The sequence below is a fragment of the Somniosus microcephalus genome, chromosome 16, assembly GCF_052327205.1.
Source record: "Somniosus microcephalus isolate GS21.2 chromosome 16, FLI_Smic_1.0, whole genome shotgun sequence".
NCBI lineage: Eukaryota > Metazoa > Chordata > Chondrichthyes > Squaliformes > Somniosidae > Somniosus > Somniosus microcephalus.
Window position 1 is genome coordinate 55,055,774 of NC_141002.1, and position 17,479 is coordinate 55,073,252.

General features: G+C 42.9%; 1 protein-coding gene across 1 annotated transcript in view; it reads right to left on the reverse strand.

Annotated features, from left to right (window-relative positions):
• Positions 1-17,436, reverse strand: part of LOC147106189 (BH3-interacting domain death agonist-like) — a 60,931-nt gene extending 43,495 nt beyond the window's left edge. The window contains exon 1 of the mRNA XM_086009060.1: positions 17,344-17,436. The gene's annotated coding sequence lies outside the window, so the exon portion shown is untranslated. The remainder of the gene's footprint in view (positions 1-17,343) is intronic.
• Positions 17,437-17,479: the final 43 nt, after the last annotated feature.

A 17,479-nucleotide genomic window follows, 5' to 3' on the forward strand; every position in this document is an offset into this window, starting at 1 on the left:
GTCCATCGAACTTCCTTCGATTACCTTCATCTATCCTTTCAATCGAAACCGCTTTTGTTTGAAAAGGTATCATGGTTTATCTTTGAGGTTAGGATGTTTGCTCAGTGACATTTTAGTTTGCTTGGTTGCGTGCTATCCTGAGGAAAAACTTCACCGCAAACACATTGCGGTTGACGATTTTCATCAGAACCAGTAAATGTGAATCTCGAGTGCAAGTTGGAAGGATTGTATTTCCTATTTTTCATTTGCCCGACTCTGCTTGCTCCTTTCACAGTATCAACATTCTCAACTTTGCGTTTCAAGAAACGCTCCATTCCTTCACAATTAATGAACACCAAACGCCACACATAGCACAGAGACGTAGGTGGTAGGGGGACTGTTTCAGCCGGAGGCAGGAGGAATCATTGCAATTGAGCAATAACCTAACATAATATCCTGACCCCTCCAACTGTTGCAAATTAAATGGGCAGGATTGCTGTTGAAGGAGCTGGAAACCCCCTAAATGCATCAGTCTGGAAACGTTTACATGGCTCTGAATGAGCCCAACTGCTGAAAAGCCAGCATTTGGTGGTGTTAGGAGAGAGAGAGAGAGGTTGCCAGATCGAGTTCCTTTCCTCCATTACAACGTTTCCTGCTGCTCCTGTCACAACAATCTTCCACCACCTTCTTCTTTCCTGTTTTCCTCCATTGGCGGTAGAGAGACAGCAAGGCAGGAACATTGTTGGGAGTCCAAATGGTCTGCTTCTTGTAGTCATTTTGCAACAGAGCAGGCAATGGGCAGCGGCTGGCATGATTGCAAGTGGGGGAGGGGAGGAAAATGTTGGCTGCCTTCCCCTTTCATTTTACGCTGATCAACACAATGGGACCATTTGAAAAACGGACACATTTCTGGAGGAAAATCCAACCCTGATCACATTGTCATGAAAATGATGTCGGAGTGAAAGTTCACACTACGTTGGCTAGAGTTGTAATGCTGTATATTTTTTGCAACATTTTCATTGTATAGTGTAATGTGTACATACATAATGCAAATGGAGTCCAGTCAACCTGAGCATTTGCAGTAGAGCCCCCAGAATTTCTTCTGAACTTTGAATCATGTCCAGTAATAATAAGCAGGATGTGAGTAAATTGTTGCCTACTTGAGCCACACTAACATTAAACTGCTCCTGTAAGCAGCATAACATTTGTAAGAGAATGTCCCAATAGGAATGCTACACATAAACAAATCCTCTTTTGGGAGATTTTCATTTTTTGAAATGAGATTTTAATCACAAAGAAATACAATTAATTTTAAATTAATGTATAAAAGCAAATTCAGCGATTGTTAAAACAAACGGTAATCAATGCTATTTTAGAGCCCATCTGTGAAAAGTAAGTAATACAAGGAAATGACTCAAATCCCTTAAGAATTATAGTTGGTGATTACATCATAGTTTTCCTTCCATTTTACTGCTGACTGAACACTGTGATCACCTGCGTAATCATTATTGAATTCCCATTATCTTTGGGAATTAACCTTCTGATAGAGGGTGACACACAAAACATTAATCTTATCTTTCTCCTTCAAATATTGACTGGACTGCTCTCCATTTCCAGTGTTTTTTTTCATTAAATCGCTGCTCTATCACTTTTTTCTGCAAATAATTCTGCACAAGTGGAATCCTTGTGACAACGGTCCTTCCTTCTCATTATCTCTTTGTGCTTAAATATTCTGTAACAATTAAACAGAGTAGCCCTTCAGATTGACCTGAAACATCAACTGACTGACTTCTGCTTCCCCACAGTTGCTGCCTGACCTGCTGAGAATTTCCAGCTTTCACTGTTTTAGTTTTCAGTTTTCAGATTGCTTGAACTGGTCTAACAACCACAAGCTGTAAGTCATTACACATTCAATTTCAGGAAATAAGAAATTCAGATTTAAATAACCACCCAAGCTGCAGTACCTGCAATCATTGTGGAAGTGGAGGTTTGTCACAGTGATTGTACAGTAGTACCGATATTGTGGGTGCTTTTCTAAAGTGATCAACGGGCAAGGCACAGTGCAAAGCCAGGACACTGGTTCACACTCATCTTATTTCACAGTGAAGTCTCAATCGCAACCCTATTGCTGTAGGAAGGCACTGTGAAATTTCCATTTCTTAAATCTTTGTATTTTGTGCTAATTTGTATTGAACAATGGGGAGGGTTGTGCTGTAGATTTATGTTCATTAAGAACTGGACTTTTACAGCCAACAGAGAGAGGATACTTTTATCCCATCAACCTGGGCTGAATTCTAAGCTAGGTCCTGACGAAACAACAGTGTGCTAATCCATCATGTTGCCAAGTACCTCAGTGATACAGGAAGCAGAAAAAAACCACCTAAGTTTCCCTATTCTGATCATTATAAAATGATCTCTGCTGAAAATTGCTTGTGTGGACACCACATGAGGACAGTATTGGGCTTGGCCTTTGTTCCCCACAATCAAATAGCCAGAAAATACTCAAGGTCAAAAAATAATTTGCATTTATAGAGCACTTTAGGACATCCCAAAGTGCTCCCGATTGAATGAATTATTTTTTAACAACAGCTGTTTTGTAGGCAAAGGTTTAAAGGTGAAGTAAGTCCATTTGAGAGAGGCACCAGGTAAGCTGGTGAAACAGCCAGGAAAAATGGGGAAATATATTGCAAAAAACCACATCACACTGAGAGTTTCCTCATAGCTGTTAAAACTATATCAGGCGCTGGGGCATGTAGTTGTAATGTTTATCGACATAAACACTAATCTAATTATATAATATTAAAGCCCGCACCTTGAACCCATAAAGTCACATGTAGTGCCAGAATATAATTACAAAAAACCTTCAGGAACATATTAAAGACAAATTTAGGACCAAGCCAGTGCTATAGAACAAGAAACTAAAACAACCAAAAGAAACAGGAACTTCATATTCAATGTCAGTTTTGTGACCCATTGAATATGATCTAGTTTATCTTAATGTTGTAAATAATTTCTCAGATTGTATGGAACAGTTTTACTCAGTTTATTCCCTTTCCTTTTTATTAATCCACACTTTCGTCTGGGCTTTTTTCTTCCCTCCCACATGGCAGCTGTCTTTCATTCTGCCAGGGTCATTCACACTTCATCCAGAGCCATCCTTTGTGCCTTGAATATCTCTCAATGTCTCTCAATATCTCTCAATGTCTCTTAATCTCTCCTGCTTTCTATCCTATCTCTGATCTTCCCTTTTGTTCTTTCATCCCCTCCCTCTTTTCCCAGCCCCCCACTTGCTTTAAAATCTATCCCCTTTTTTTCCAGTTCTGATGAAGGGTCTTCGACCTGAAACGTTAACTCCGTTTCTCTCTCCACGGATGCTGCCCTGGCCTGCTGAGTTTTTCCAGCGTTTTCTGTTCTTATTTACCCAGTGACATGTTCTGTGAAGAATGAAAGGGTATTGATTTGTATTCCTCACTAACTGCCTTGTTATTGATGCAGTACAATTTTACTAATCAAGGGTGATTACAGCAAAGCCACATTCGACCTGTTTTCACCTAAGGTGATACGGGTGTTTCGATAAAAACTAATCACATGACATTAGTCTGATGATCTCAACATCAGGTGCTACTGAGTAATTGAGGTCCATTGTAGAAACAAATTCAATGTTAAGGTCATACAAAGTTCAGTAAGTCAGGTATTGTTCTACTCAGCATGAGCAGACTGGGTAAAACTGTTTCATAGAATCAGTATATAGCACTCAGAAATTATTTACAACATTAAAATAAACAAGAAGTGCAACGAGACCTGGGCGTCCTTGTGCACCAGTCGCTGAAGGTAAGCATGCAGGTGCAGCAGGCAGTTAAGAAGGCAAATGGTATGTTGGCCTTCGTAGCGAGAGGGTTCGAGTACAGGAACAAGGATGTCTTGCTGCAGTTGTACAGGGCCTTGGTGAGACCGCACCTTGAGTATTGTGTGCAGTTTTGGTCGCCTTATCTGAGGAAGGATGTTCTTGTCATGGAGGGAATGCAGCGAAGATTCACCAGACTGATACCTGGGATGGCAGGAATGATGTATGAGGAGAGATTGGGTCGATTGGGCTTCAACTCGCTGGAGTTTAGAAGAATGAGAGGGGGTCTCATTGAAACTTATAAAATTATAACAGGACTAGACAGACTTGATGCAGGAAGGATGTTCCCGATGGCCGGGGAGTCCAGAACCAGGGGTCACAGTCTAAGGATAAGGGGTAAGCCATTTAGGACAGAGATGAGAAGGAATTTCTTCACCCAAAGAGTGGTGAACCTGTGGAATTCTCTACCACAGAAGGCAGTTGAGGCCAATTCATTAAATATATTCAAGAAGGAGTTGGATATATTTCTTAAGGCTAAAGGGATCAAGGGATATGGGGAGAAGGCAGGGACAGGGTACTGAATTTGGATGATCAGCCATGATCTCATTGAATGGTGGAGCAGGGTCAAGGGGCTGAATGGCCTACTCCTGCTCCTATCTTCTATGTTTCTATTAATGGGACACAAAGGTGTACTAGTGCGATCTGCAAAATAAATCACTTACGTTTTTTAACATTTTATTTAGGTGTGTATAAAATAAGAATCCCCTCAGTTTACCTGTGATATTTATTTTAAACTTCCTACCTTCTTGAATGGAGTGATATGCTTCCATAGACATCATCCCGGTGACCAATCCTCATGTGTGAGCCCAGACAATGAATGTCAGAAGGCTATTCAAATTTGAAGGCATCATAGCTGGTCTGATCCTATCTTTGCCTGATTTTACATGCATGCACTTTCCAACAGGAACTAGTAGATACTAATCAGGAGTGGGAATCTTGCTTGATGTTGTTCCTTCTCTAGCCCAGGAGACTGAGGCCAATTGTAACACCTCTATTACTATTGCATGGGCTTGCACTCCAAAATAAAAATAAAATTGAAAGTTGCTAGATTGTTGTAAAAAACCAACGGATTTTCTAATGTCCTTTAGGGAAGGCACCTGCCACCCATATCTATTGTTGTTGTTATAGTAGTAATAAACACAAAAAGCAGCAGACTATAGTCAGAGCTAGGTGGCCCCAGGTCAGAAATCAGCGCAAAACTGTAACCCTGCCACTTTCAGAAGAGAATGATGGTGAACAATGTGACTAACAGGAGGAGGTTTATTGAAGATCCCCATTTTCAATCATGGCAGAGGCCAGCATGTGAGGCAAGTGACATGGCTGAAGTGTGTGCAAGTGTTTTCAGTCAAAATGCTCAGTGAACGATCCTACTTAGCCTACTCCTGAGGTCCCCACCATCATTGAGGCAAGTGTCCAGCCAATTCAGCTCATTCCACATGATATTCTGTGGCTGACTACATTAAACACAGTAAAGGCTATAGGCACTGATAACATGTTGGTTTTAGTGCTGAAGACCTACATACCAGAACTAGCCATGTTTCCTACATTACAACAGTGACTACACTTCAAAAGGCATCCTGAGGTCATGAAAGGCGCTATACAAATGCAAGTCTTTCTTTTTAAGTGCCAGTCAATGACCATCTCCAGCAAGGGAAGGCCCAACCATCCTCTGACCCTTGACGTTCATTAACACCACCATCAGCGAGTCTCCCAGCTACAACATCCTGTGTTTGCCAATGACCAGAAGCTTAACTGAACCAGCCATTTGTCAGCCAAGCTCAGTGGTAGCGCTCTCACTTCTGAGTCAGAGGTTGTGGGTTCAGGTCCCACGCCAGAGACTTGAGCACATAATCAAGGCTGACACTTCAGTGTAGTACTGAGGGAATGCTGCACTTTTGGAGGTGCCATCTTTCAGATGAGATGTTGAACCAAGGCCCTCTCAGATGGATGTTAATGATCCTATGGCACTATTTGAAGGAGTTCTCCCGGTGTCCCGGCCAACATTTATCCCTCAAAACAATACCTAAAACAGATAATCTGGTCATTTATTTAATTGCTGTTTCTGGGACCTTGCTGTGTGAAAATTGGCTGCCGTGTTTCCTACATTACAACAGTGATGATACTTCAAAAGTACTTCATTGGTTGTAAATGATTTGGAATGTCCTGAGGTTGTGAAATGTGCTATATAAATGCAAGTCTTTTTTTATATCAACACCATGGCTATAAGGGCTGGGTACTCTGTGACAAGTGGCTTACCTCCCAACCTCTCAATGCCGCTCCACCATCTACAAGGCTTAAGTCGGGAGTGTGATGTAATACTCACCACTTCCCAGGATGGATCCAACTGCAACAACACACAAAAAGTTCAACATCATCCAGTACAAAGCAGTCCATTTGATCAGCGCCCTCCATTGAACTCAATATTCACCCCCTCTATCACCAACACACTGTAGTTGCAGTATGTATTATCTACAGCACTGCAGCAACTCGCCAAACTTACTTCAAAAACATCTCCCAGCCCTGCGACCTTTACCGCCAAGGACAAAAGCAGTAAAGCCAGGGGAATACCATTACCTGTAAGTTCTTTTCCAAGTCACATAACATCCTGATATAGATATATATTGCCTTTCCTTCATTGTCACTGGGCCAAAATCCTGTAATTCCCTACCTAACGCCATTGTGAGAGTACCATCACCGAAGGACTGCAGTTGTTCAAGCAGAAGGCCCACCACCACCTTCTCAGAGCTACTAGGAATGGGCAATAAGTGCGGTCTTGCCTGCATCATCCACATCCTATGAATGAAAAACGTAGCAAGAACTTAATTTCCAAATTAATTTCTTGCAACTGTTTTGCTTCCAGCTGTCACTTTGCTTGCAGCAACCAAAATGGCCAAGGTGGGAATTCCTATGAGGGCTCCAATGATTCTCCTAAATTAGGAAGAGGGAAAGCAGTTCTTGTGGGGACAGAAAGATAGGTGCAACTCATGCGTTATATTTGCAACTATCCTCACCCTGGACCTGCATTTTCTGACAGTCCTTCTTGAGCACGTCTTTCTAATGTCCTTTAGGGAAGGCATTTGCCACCTATACCTGAACATAAGAATTAGGAGCAGGAGTGGGCCATATGGCCCCTCGAGCCTGCTCCACCATTCAGTAAGATCATGGCTGATCTTCGACATCAACTCCACTCTCCTGCCCGATTCCCATATCCCTTGATTCCCCTGGAGTCCAAAAATCTATCTATCTAAGCCTTGAATATACTCAACGACTCAGCATCCACAGCCCTTTGGGGTAGAGAATTCCAAAGAGTCACAACCCTCTGAGTAAATAAATTCCTCCTCATCTCAGTCTTAAATGGCCGACCCCCTATCCTGAGACTATGCCCACTAGTTCTAGACTCTCCAACCAGGGGAAGCAACCTCTCAGCATCTATCTCATTGAAACTTATAAAATTCTAACAGGACTAGACAGACTAGATGCAGGAAGGATGTTCCCGATGGCAGGGGAGTCCAGAACCAGGGGTCACAGTCTAAGGATAAGGGGTAAGCCATTTAGGACAGATATGAGGAGGAATTACTTCACCCAGAGAGTGGTGAGCCTGTGGAATTCTCTACCACAAAAGGCAGTTGAGGCTAATTCATTAGATATATTTCTTAAAGCTAAACGGATCAAGGGATATGGGAAGAAAGCAGGGACAGGGTACTGAATTTGGATGATCAGCCATGATCTCATTAAATGGCGGAGCAGGCTCGAGGGGCCGAATGACGTACTCTTGCTCCTATCTTCTATGTTTCTATGCTGTCAATCTCCCTCAGTATCTTATATGTTTCAATGAGATCACCTCTGATGTGGCCTATATGTGGCTCCAGTCCCATACAATGTGGTTGACTCTTTAATACTCTCAGGGCAACTAGGGATCATTACTACCTTGCCAGTGTTGCCCACATTCCAAGAACAAATAAAAAGAGAGGCAACATGAAGTCATTTTTTTTAACCTTGCCTAAGAAATTTAACATTCCAATATCATGACTGCTCCATCCAGCCGTCCAACCTCAGAGTAGTATTTTGTGCAATTAACTAACAGGGAGTCATGGGGAGTCTTAAACCAAATATGATGTTGGTGTAAAGCAAAGTCTCACTGTGTCCTTGTCATCATTGTAAGTACCTTGTAACTAAAAGATATCGAGCCACGGCTGAATGCAATAGTTTTGTCATTTTATTTGGTCCATATTTATAAATGTTATTTTCTACTATTACTTTTGCAGCCCCTGCCCCTCACCATGCCACACACAATTTCTCAGCCAAGAGGGTAGGCAACCTTCTCATAGGACCACTGCTAGTGGTACTCCTGAGCTTTCTCCTAACAGGTACAAACAGCAGCGTGGAGGTGATTTAGCTACTTATTATTTTCTCCTACCTGCTTTTGGGGAAGTCTTCATTCGACAGCAGTAGCTGACGGCATGGCTTGATTGAGAAATTCCGCACACAAGAAATTACAGATTTAAATCTGTGACCTGTGATCTATCACTGCACTCCACTGGTGTGGACATCAAATGAGGACAGGATCTGGCTTGGTTCCTATGCCCACCATAGCTGAATAACTTACTGATATTCACTTTCAAGGCTTAGGCATGGAGAACGGCCACTTCAGTAAAGTAGAGGAGAGGGTCAAGTGAGTGTGGTATGTAGCAGGAGTCAGTACCTTCAGGTGTGTGTGTGTGTGTGTGTCTGTGCGTGAAAAAAATGGTCAGCAGATAATAAAATCATAGAATCATACAGCACAGAAGGAGGCCATTTGGCCCATCATGCCTATACCGGCTCTTTGAAAGAGCTATCCAATTAGTCCCATACCCCTGCTCATTTCCCATAGCCATGCAATGGTTTACTTTTCAAGTATATATCCAATTCCCTTTTGAACGTTACTATTCAATCTACTTCCACCAACCCTTCAGGCAGTGCATTCCAGAGCATAACAACTTGCTGCATAAAAATATTCCTCTCATGTCGCCTCTTTTTTTTGCCAATTATCTTAAATCTGTGTCCTCTGGTTACAAACCCCCCTGGCAGTGGAAACGGTTTCTCCTTATTTACTCTATCAATACCCTTCATAATTTTGAACACCTCTATTAAATCTCCTCTTAGCCTTCTCTGTCCTCAGGAGAACGATCCCAGAATAGAATTAAATGACTAGGGTGGGATCTTGTTTTCTTTTCAAAATATTTTTGGCGCAATTTGTGGAACATAAACGGCAGAGTTTGTCATGTGGCGTCATTCTTCACCAAATGTGTTCCTACCCACAGAGCCTCATTATTATTTCACTTTTGCTAATGGGCTGGGCAAGAATACTTCGTGCTATTACTCATTTCTAAACTAAGAAGAAAAAATCCAGCAGTCTCTAGAGCAATTTAAATGACTTAACTAAATTTGCAGTGTCATTTTACAATATTCCAGCTCCTTTTACATGGGGATTTTTGGTTGAACTTTTTTCTTCCACCTCCAACTTTCCCTTAAATTTTCTTTTTTTGCATCCTTTTGATGGGTGGGGGAATTCAGAATAAGTTTTCCCTACTTTTTCCTGTAATTTATATCAGCTTGGCTGAGTTGGTTGCACTTTCACCTCTGAATCAGAGGATTTGAAGGTTCAAGTCCCATCCAGGACTTAAGCAGGTGATCTAGGGTGAAGCTTTTTTTCGGTACAGAAGGAGTGCTTCTTTATTAGAAGTGCCATATTGGGGATGTGATATTAGACCAAGGTCCTATCTGCCTATCCAGGTGAACATAAAAGATTCTATGGCACTACTTGAAGAAGAGCAGGCACTTCTCCCAGTGTCCTGGCCAACATTTATCCCTCAAACAATAGCACTTTTCCCATTGCTGTTTGTAGAAACTTCCCATGGGCAAATTGGCTACCAAGTTTGGCACAAAACAACAGTGAGTACCCTTGAAAATTAAGGGCATGTAAGGTGCTATATAAATGGAAGTTCATTCTTTCTTACAATGTAACAGTCTCTGCACTTCATAGTAATTCATTGTGTGTGATCCGATTTGAAACTTCTTCCTCAGCTTGATCTGATACCTCTGCAGCCGAGGACAGAGGTGCATCCACATTCCTAGGATGTTGCTGATGCCCCCTTGAGTCAGGCCATGTTCTAGTGGGTTAATATTACCAAAAGATTAAATCAAATGGTCCTAAAGGGTTTTCTTCGTCCAAACCTATCTTCTGATCTGGATCCAGTCTGATGTCGGAGTGATGTTTTGATTTTGGAATACGCATAAACAAATACAATGAAAATGAAACCAAGACCTTGGATATTCATTTACTTACAGAAACCATTCCAAAAAAGAGCACCACTGTGAATGTGATGTCATATTTAGCATACGTGACTGTCCATGCAATAGTGGTGCTCCAATTTTTGGAGGAAGCTGTAACAACTGTAATGTATCGTAACTGCACATATTTACTCTGCTATAAGCATAAATACGGTATGAAAATCCAAGGATAACCAGGACAAATAAAACATATCTTATCTTTCTATCCAACTAAAAAGCATGTCGTGCTGATAATTGCTTTAAACTACCTTCCCAACAGGTTTCATTGTCATTGCAGTTTATTTCCCTTTCAGATAAACAGTTCGGCTTGTTTTTCAGGTACAATAGTTTCAGGTTGTATCTCAAGAGTTACAATGAGATTGCAATTACCTGGTGAATAGGAAATGTTAATCCCAAGATACTTATGAATGAGGAAGACCATTCAACTCATGTTAATTCATCCATCCAGAAAAATCCTACACTCCCCCAATTTGCTGCATCTAGTTGTTCCTTAAATTATTCCAAGGTTTTTCTCATTCACTACTCTGCCCGAAGTTTATTCCAAGTGTTGATCGTTCTCTATGTGAAGGAGAAGCTCCAGAGATCAGTCTGAAGTGACCTTTTACTAGTTTGAATCTGTATCCCTTTGTTCTACTCCCACAATTTAATTTAAAGTAGTAGTCCAGATTAACCTTTTCCATACCATTTACTATATTATATACCTCTATACAATCATCTCAGACATCTCCTTTCCAGGCTGAAAAGCTCATCTCTAGTTTTTCCTCATAACTTAGACCCCTGACACTAGGGATTAGCTTTGTGGCTCTTCGCTGCACTATCTGCACTACTTGGATTCAATGTACCCGTTAAGCTGCGCAGCCGCACAGCTGTCTGGAGTCCCGTTCAGGCCACTTACCAGCTTCACATTGGAAAAACTGCACCTGCATGGTAATTTGAATGAGCCGCGCAGCCCCTTAAAGGGGCTGTGCATCCCCCAAAAAATTAGAGGGAACATTGCTTGGAATGTATCCCTGATTTCTTGGTGACCAGAACCGGACAGAGTACTCAAAATGTGGTCTGACTAGACCCCTGTACGGTTTGATTATGACCTCCTATGACTCCACGAATGGTCTTAAAATAACCACAGATGAGTTTGAAAGTCTTAGCAACTCATGAAGTAATAGAAAGTCATAATCAAACCATACAGGGGTCTAGTCAGACCGCATTTTGGGCACTCTGTCTGGTTCTGGTCCGGTTCTACTGTTTGGCTATGTAGTTCAACATTCGATTGGCATGGTTGATTGTTCTTCTGCATTGGTTGGACATGTTGAGCAGTGAGTCTGCTAAGACTACTGGACTCGTTCAACCTCATATAATAGCAAAATACTGTGGATGCCGGAAATCTGAAATAACAACAGAAAATGCTGGAAATACTCAGCAGGCCAGGCAGCATCCGTGGAGAGAGAAACAGCGTTTCTGATGAAGGGTCTCAGACCTGAAACGTTAACTCTGTTTCTCTCTCCACGGATGCTGCCTGGCTTGCTGAGTATTTCCAGCATTTTCTGTTGTTATTTCTCGTTCAACCTCATCCTTGGTTATTTTAAGACCATTCATAGAGTACGTGTGTCACCAATTTTTCCTTCCTATGTGCAGTGATGCATTAATGGCTCACGACAGGATATAATGTTGCCCCTGGACTTGGACAGGAGCAGCAAACCTTTGATGCATTGCTGCTTGGTGCCAGGGCAGAGGAGACCAGGAACATCAGGTTACAGGTTACGGGGATAGGGTGGGATATGTGTTAGTGTAGGGGTTACGGGGATCGGGTGGGATATGTGTCGGTGCAGGCTCGATGGGCCGAAATGGCCTCTATCTGCACTGTGGGGTTTCTGTGATTTCTGTGATTCTGTGATCAGCCATACTGTTTGTAATTAAATGTTGTCAGACATGTCTCAGTTTCTTTTTCCCCAATTCTCTCCCCCTCTCTGCATGATGCAGTAACTCATGCAAGGGTAGTTTGCCAGACACCAGTAGCCCTTTTGTACATCACCTAATTGATCTTGGGAGCATCACAGCTGAGCTTTATGCTGTTCTTACCTGGTTTCCCATGCAACAGAGGTCACTAGACTGTGATCAGTAGTCTAAAACCCTGACTGTTTCACTGTCTGGCCCAGGAGCACTGAGGCCAATTGTTTCACCCTGACTGCCATCTCAGCTGAGATCAGACAACTCGGTAGAAACTAAGGAACAAATCTGCAAGCTTCCTGGTCTATATGTCTCAGTACCACACCAAGTAGTGCATTTCTCAACAGAGCCAACACCTGGTTATATTCTATAAAATGTGTGTTTACCTGCCAACCTAGAAAGTGTGTATTATCACAAAAGAATCACTTTCCACTCTATTCTTGGTTTTGTTTTATTTTTAAAACTTCTAGTCTAGATAGTGAACAAGTTTAAATGAAATTATTTTGTTCATTATTTTAATGGGGACATTTACCAGTTTAATTTAAACCATCATTTCTAGGCCCCAGACATAGCACAGAACAAAAGTCCAGAACCCAGCAGCAGTTTCAGTATCATATCTAGTTTGTAGAGTTTGGGCATTTCCATGCTTTGCATGTTTGTGCAATCTCTGTTGTGCAATCCTTCTGCACACACATTCTTAACTGAGTTAGTTGGAACTGTTCCCAGGTTGGGTTAGAAGGGAGTCACAGATTTCAATGGCATCAAAATTAAGCTGTTCCTTTGAATAGCCCTTGACTTTGTTTTATTCATCTAAGATGTCAAAATGATTCAGAAAATTCCATTAAAAATTCTCCATAAGTGTAAACTTCCTGCACGTGAATGCTGCGAAGAGCAGGGCTCACTTAGAATTTCCCTCAGTGGTAAATACAGGTGTGTTTACAGTCCTTCTAGAAAGCAAGAAAGGTCAAGGTACGGTTAGAGTATTGGAACTTTAGAGTATTTTGAAGAATTCTGTTTTATTAAATAAACTTAAGTTCCCAGTAATTTTAATTTTTAATATTTAAACTGGATATTTCCACACCTGCTGTAAAATTAGCTGAAATGGGGGGAACTGAATGATGCAGTGGGTTAGCACATTACCTTTTCACCTCTGCGACCTGCTTTTGAATGAAGCCCTGACATAGGATAAAAATCTTCTTTCTTTGCTGGTTGTAAGAGTTCTAAATGAAACAACATCTATAGCACAAACATTGGACCTACACTGGATCTTGTACTTGTCTCATCACTTGCTCGCCAGCAACACTACTTCCCCATTTGAAATGGACAGAGCAAGGTATATCTCACTTTTTACATTTAGGTTTGAAAGCTTTTTTGTGCTTATCATGTTGCTTTATATATATTTTTGTTGCATTATTTTTCATTGCTGTTTAGATCTTTTTGCATTGCACTGGATATGATAGCCCAATGGCTATGGTACTGGACTAGCAACCCAGATAATTCAAATCCCACCAAAGCAAGTTGTGAAACTGAATTTAACAAATCTGGTAATTCAATCCTCTCTTAGCCAGACTCCCATGCTCCACATTCTGTCAACTTCAGCTCGTCAACACTCCGCTGTCCAGATCCTATCCTGCACCATATCCCACTCACCTATCACCCCTGTCATCGCAGACCTACACTGGCTCCTGATCCCCCAATTCCTCAAATTTTAAAATTCATCCCCATGTTTAAATCCCATCATGGCCTCATTCCTCTCTATCTCTTAACCTCCCTCAGCCCTTCAACACCCCCTGAACTCTCTGTTCCTCTGACTCTGGCCTCCTGTGCATCCCTCCTCCCTTTGCTCCACCATTGGCGGTTGTGCCTTCAGCTGTGTTGGCCCCACGCTCGGTAATTCCCTCTCTAAAACTCTTCACCTCCCTCTCCTCCTTTAAGTCGCTCTTTTAAACCTATCTCATCCTTCCTAATATCTCCTGCTTTGGTTTGGCATCCATTCTTTTGATGAAGTGCCTTGGGATATGGTAAAGACACCCAGTAAGTGCAAGTGTTGTTATTGTTATTGTTGTTGTTGTTGTAATAAACACTAAAAGCAGCAGACTATGGTCAGAGTTAAGTGGCCCCAGATCAGAGATCAGATCAAAACTGTAATCTTACCACATCCTACCTAGAGAATAGTGATGAACAATCAGACAACTAACAGGAGGAGGCTTACTTAAGATCTCCATCTTCTATCATGGCAGAGCCCAGCATTTGAGGCAAGTGTTTTTAGTCAAAAATGCTCAGTAAACCATCCTAGTCTACTCCTAAGGTTTCCACCATCATTGATGCACGTGCCAGCCAATTCAGTTCACTCCACACAACATTAAAAAGTGGCTGCCTATGTTAAACGCAGTAAAGGCTGTGGGCACTGATAACATCTTAGCTTTAGTGTAAAGACCTACACACCAGAACTAGCTAGCTATTCAATCTGTTCCAGTGCAGCTATAACACTGACATATACCTGACAATGTAGATAATTGCCCAGGTGTGTTCATTCCTTAAAAAGTAGAACAAATCTAACCTACAACAACAACTTGCATTTATATAGCAACTTTAATGTAGTAAACCATCCCAAGGCACTTCACAGGAGGGTTATCAAACAAAATTTGACACCGAGCCACATAAGGAGTAATTAGGACAGCTTGGTCAAAGAGGTAGGTTTTAAGGAGCGTTTTAATGGAGACGAGGTAGAGAGGCGGAGAGGCTTAGGGAGGGAATTCCAGAGCCTAGGGCTCAGGCAGCTGACGGCACGGACGCCAGTGGTGGCGTGATTAAAATTGGGTACACGCAAGAGGCCAGAATGGGAGGAGCACAGAGATCTTAGAGGGTTATAGGGCTGGAGGAGTTTACAGAAACAGGGAGGGGTGAGGCCATGGAGAGATTTGAAAACAAGGATGAGAATTTTAAAATCGAGGCGTTGCCGGACCGGGAGCCAATATAGGTCAATGAGCACAGGGGTGATGAGTGAACGGGACATGGTGCGAGTTCAGATACAGGCAACAGAGTTTTAGATGAGTCCAAGTTTATGGAGGGTGGAAGATGGGTGTTCGGACAGGAGCGCATTGGAATAGTCGGGTCTAGAGGTAACAAAGACATGGATGAGGGTTTTAGCTGCAGACGAGCTGAGGCAAGGTGGAGATGGCGATGCTACAGAGGTGGAAATAGGTGATCTTGGTGAAGGACCGAATATTTGTCGGAAGCTCATCTCAGGGTCAAATAGGACTCCAGGTTGCAAACTATCAGGTTCAGCCTCAGACAGTGGCCAGGGAGAGGGATGAAGTCAGTGGCTAGGAAACCGAGTTTATGGCAGGGACCAAAGAAAATGGCTTCGGTCTTCCCAATATTTAATTGGAGGAAATTTCTGCTCATCCAGGGCTGGATGTCGGACAAGCAGTGTGACAAATCAGAGACAGTGAAGGGGTTGAGAGAGGTTAGCTGGGTGTCGTCAGCAGTACATGTGGAGCCTGATGTTTTTCAATGATGTTGCCGAGGGGCAGCATGTACATGAGAAATAGGAGGGGGCCAAGGATAGATTCTTGGGGGTCTCCAGAGGTAACGGTGTGGGAGTGGGAAGAGAAGCCATTACAGGTGATTCTCTCTCTGGCTACGATTAGATATATAAAAATGGAACCAGGCGTGGGCAGTCCCACCCAGCTGGACGATGGAAGAGAGGCTCTGGAGGAGGAGGATGTGGTCAACTATGCCGACGACTGCAGACAGGTCGAGAAGGATGAAGAGGGATAGTTTACCATGGTCACAGTCATATAGGATGTAATTTGTGACTTTGAAAGTGCTATGGTGGGGCAAAAACCTCTTTGGAGGGGTCCAAACATGGTGTTGCAGGAAAGGTGGACACAGATTTGGGCGGCAACAACATGTTCAAAGACTTGGGAGAGGAAAGGGAGGTTGGAGATGGATGGCAAATTTGAAGGAGAGAGGAACACTACCTGAGGAGAGGGAACCGTTAACATTATCAGCTAACATGTAGGCCAGCAAGGGAAGTTGGGTGGTCAGCAGTTTGGTGGGAATGGGGCCGAGGGAGTAGGAGCTAGGTCTCATGGAGAAGATGAGCTCAGAGAGGGCATGAGAAGAGATAGGAGAGAAATTGGAGAAAGATGTGAGTTGAGCACTAGGGCAGGGGGGAATGTTAGGGAAAGTTTGGCTTGGTGGGCTAGGGGAAGAGAGGGAAGCAGCAGAGGTAGCTGAACAGATGGTCTCAATCTTCGTGACATAGAAGTCTATAAGCACCTCAAACTTGTTGTTGTTGGACATATGAGGAGAGGTTGGGTAGATTGGGACTCTACTCATTGGAGTTCAGAAGAATGAGAGGCGATCTTATTGAAACATATAAGATTGTGAAGGGGTTGGATCGGGTGGATGCGGGGAGGATGTTCCCGATGATGGGTGAAACTAGAACTAGGGGGCATAGTCTTAGAATAAGGGGCTGCTCTTTCAAAACTGAGATGAGGAGGAACTACTTCACTCAGAGGGTGGTAGGTCCATGGAATATGCTGCCCCAAAAAGCTGTAGAAGCTACATCATTACATAAATTTAAAACAGAAATAGACAGTTTCCTAGAAGTAAAGGGAATTAAGGGTTACGGGGAGCGGGCAGGAATTTGGACATGAGTCTAGGTTCGGATCGGACATGGCCCTGTGGGTAGCGGAGCGGGCCCAGGGGCCGTGTAGCCTGATCCTGCTCCTATTTCGTGTGTCTAATTCTGTTAGATTCAGGAGATGGTTCTGTGATAGTGGATTGGCGGTTAGGATCAGATCAGCCATGATCTTATTGAATGGCGGAGCAGGCTCGAGGGGCCGATTGGCCTACTCCTGCTCCTATTTCTTATGTTCTTATGGAGATGAGGGTGGAGGAGGCAGGGGAGAGGGCTTTAAGAAGACCGTTTGCAGTGAAGAGAAGCTGGGGGTTATCTTTGTATTCCAGGATGACCCTAAAATAGTGAGCAGTTTTGGCAGAGGAGAGCAGGACCCATATCCAGGAAATTCTAGCATTGTTTTCCGAGATATTTAGCAGCCCTGGCTGTTTAAATCTTTGCGTCAGTTTGGAACTTCCAAGAAATGTTTTTTTTGAGTTGCTCAGCACCTGGGTTTTAGACGTCACCTGGGCGGAGCACGGAGAGGAACACTCACCTGTTGTAGAACCCGCCTGATTTCCAGGAAGAAGATCGGGACGTTATCCTCCCCGTCAGAACTCGCCTCTCTCGAACTCAACCGTCGTGCTGAATCATTGGAACAGTTTAGGATATCATCGTTACGCAACTCTTGG